Source organism: Podarcis melisellensis, assembly GCF_964234715.1.
Source record: "Podarcis melisellensis genome assembly, chromosome: 17".
Taxonomy (NCBI): Eukaryota; Metazoa; Chordata; class Lepidosauria; order Squamata; family Lacertidae; genus Podarcis; species Podarcis melisellensis.
In genome coordinates this window covers 37698794-37702008 of record NC_138534.1, presented here as the reverse complement: position 1 = coordinate 37702008, position 3215 = coordinate 37698794, and positions in this window count along the sequence as shown.

Below are 3215 nucleotides of genomic sequence, written 5' to 3'. Positions count from 1 at the left end.
TTTGGCTCTGTCAAAGTATTTGGGAGCTATGGGGTTTTCCTCTACATTTCAATTCACTTTCTGCCAGGAGAGCCTACTCATACAAGCAGCCAGGAGCGATGTAATTTTTATAGCTTTAAAGTGAGCAAAGCAAATCCCAGACTGGTCCAATTACTTACAGATGACCCTGCAGTTTGCAAATCCCAGACTGGTCCAAGTACTTACAGATGACCCTGCAGTTTGACTGGTGTTGAGCCCTCCCAAAAGGTCTCATCAAAATATATTTTGATACATGGTCTTGCCATAATCCCAACATAGCATGAAAGACTAATCAGAAATGGAAATCAGAATGTTAAGATATGCCTACTTCATAACCTAAAGCATAGCCTACATAAGATGTTGTAGTAGTAACAAATTAAAGATAAATTTAGCCTAATGTTTAATATCTGAATATTCCTAGGTGGACCTAGGACATTGAGGCAGCCTGTAACTGACATCTATCAAATCTGAACTTGATGGGATGGCTGAATTCCAAGCAAATTACAAACAGCCCCTATACATTAAGTCTACATTACCAAACATATATTAAGTTATTGAACTGCCTACGACCTATTTTGTTGTCATGCACGTATAATGCTTGGTATGGGCCACAAGTTAAATGTAAATCTGCAACTTGCAAGAAAATAATTGATGCTCCTGGAATGTGGAGGTCTGCCTCTACACATACCAAAGGGGGGGCAGTAGAACAGCCCCCTCCCACAGTTCAAGGCCATCTGCTTGCACTAGAAAGCATTCTAGTATCAGCAGGGGCCAATGTGACACCCCATTAAATGATGAAGTTGGCAAACCGAACCAGATCCTTCATTAAGGATACAAATTTTACACCAAAATCTGAATACAGGCAGGGACTGGACACACGCTTCAGCAGGAACAGCCCACCCAGGAGACAAGGTAAGGTGACCAACTCAGGTGGCAGGATCCACAGGGGCAGCAGATCCTGATGTAGATCTTTTATTTCCCCCTTGTTCCATGTAGCCCTTCACTCACCCTTCTTCCCTGGCTGGGAGGGGGGCACTATTTTGTGGTTCACCTCCGTTGCCAAAATGTCCTGGGCCGGTCCTGCTTTTGAGGAAACAAAAGTCAGGACTGGTGGCCGTTTCCAGACAAAATCCCCTATTCTGGATTCCCTCCATCTATGGTAGGGGTCAGCAAACCTTTTCAGCAGGGGGCCGGACCACTGTCCCTCAGACCTTGGGGGCTGGACTATATTTGGGGGGGAATGAATTGCTATGCCCCACAAATAACCCAGAGATGTATTTTAAATAAAAGCACACATTCTACTCACGTAAAAACACGGCGATTCCGGGACCGTCCACTGGCTGGATTTAGAAGGCGATTGGGCCTCATCCGGCCCCTGGGCCTTAGTTTGCCTACCCATGATCTATGGGGACAACAGCAAACTGCTCAGCTGCCTAGACTGTAGATCAAGGGGGACACAAGTGCATTTCTCGGTCACAAACTTTCTTATGGGGTGAAGGGACAGCAAGGGCTGCCCACTGAAATCAGCTGGAAAAAGCCAGGATTTTACTGGAGCTGTGACTGTGTAGTAACTTACAACCCAGCAAGAAAAGTGAGTAGCAAAGGTTCCCACACTTTCCAATGGGTCTTAAATTCGTGTCAAAAAGTGGTTTTACTTAATTTTTAATATGGAGCTTTCAAATTTGCCCGCAAGCCAATGCAGCCCAGCGGAGAAGAGAGTGACTTAGGACAGTCCTCCAATATGGCCAGCGAATAAAACTGCATATCTGATACAGTAATAAGGTTTGATTTACCACTAAAAATCCCTTATACTTAACACCTTTCAGCTTGCGACAGAAGTCAAAGTACAGAAAGCCCGCAACTGATACACATTTAACCTGTGCATTCAGTTTAGGCACTTGGCACAAAATACATAAAAATTAAAAAGGGGGCGGGTGTCCGGGGGGAAAGCAATGTTTTGACTATATGCAATTGTGGCTTTAGGCACAGCCCCCAGAATGCAACACCTGCGTAAATTGAGGGCTTAAATTGCTGCCTCAGGTCCGCTCCAGGCCCAGACTCAGAACAAAACCTCATACTCCGATTGCCTTGTGGGCCAACACCTTATTAATTTCTGATGATCGTCTTCCAAAGCAACTACTCTTTTCCAAACTTAAAAATGGAAAGTGTAATGCTGGTGGTCAACAAAAGAGGTTTAAAGACTGTCTTAAGGCAAATCTTAAAAAAATGTAGTATAAACACTGACAACTGGGAAACCCTGGCCTGTGAGCACTCCAGTTGGAGAACAGCCTTTACCAAAGGTGTCATGGACTTTGAAGACACTCGAACTCAGGACACAAGGGAGAAACATGCGAAGAGGAAGGCATGCTTGGCAAATCCACACCATGATCAACTCCCGCCTGGAAGCCAATGTTTCCCACTGTGGAAGGACGTGTGGATCCAGAATTGGCCTCCACAGTCACGGACTCACTGTTAAAACTGTGTTTATGGAAGACAATCTTACTTGGCTACGAGTGATCGCCAAAGAAGAAGAATTTCATTTATATCCCACCTTTTTCTCCAGGGAGCTCAAGATGTCATACACAATTTTCTTGGTCATCATTTTAACCTACATAACATTGACCCTGCGAGGTAGGATAGCACACCTGGGATAGCTCAGTCGGTACAGCATGAGGTTCTCAGGGGCTTCGAGCTTCACGTTCGGCTAAAGATTCCTGCATTGCAGGGGATTTTTTTCCAGATGACCCTCGTGGTCCCTTCTAACTACGATTCTATGATTGCGTTAGGCAGGCAGACAGCGGCTCCCCAAGGTCATGGCCGAGTGAGGGATGCGAACCCTGGTCTCGTCCGACATTGATCACACAAGATAAAATCAAAAGTGCATGTTTCCCCATGAATGAAAACCTGCGCTTGTAGCAACAGCTGCACTTTCCTGAGTTACGCGCTGCTGCCCCCAGTAACAATCAAGGACATGATAGAAAATGAAATGAAATCCTGGTTTTTCTCCCCTGGGTTCCACGGGCAGCTCTCACTTCCGCCTCGCGGGAGGGAAGGAAAGGGAAAGTCCGCCTCCCGAAAGCGGAAACTCAGCCCACCCACTTGGCGGCGAATGCTGAATGAAACAAAGGCGCAGCCGGTCGGCGAGGCTGGCCAATCAGCGCCCGCCGGCGGGGCGGAAGGAAGGAAGTGCGCGCGGC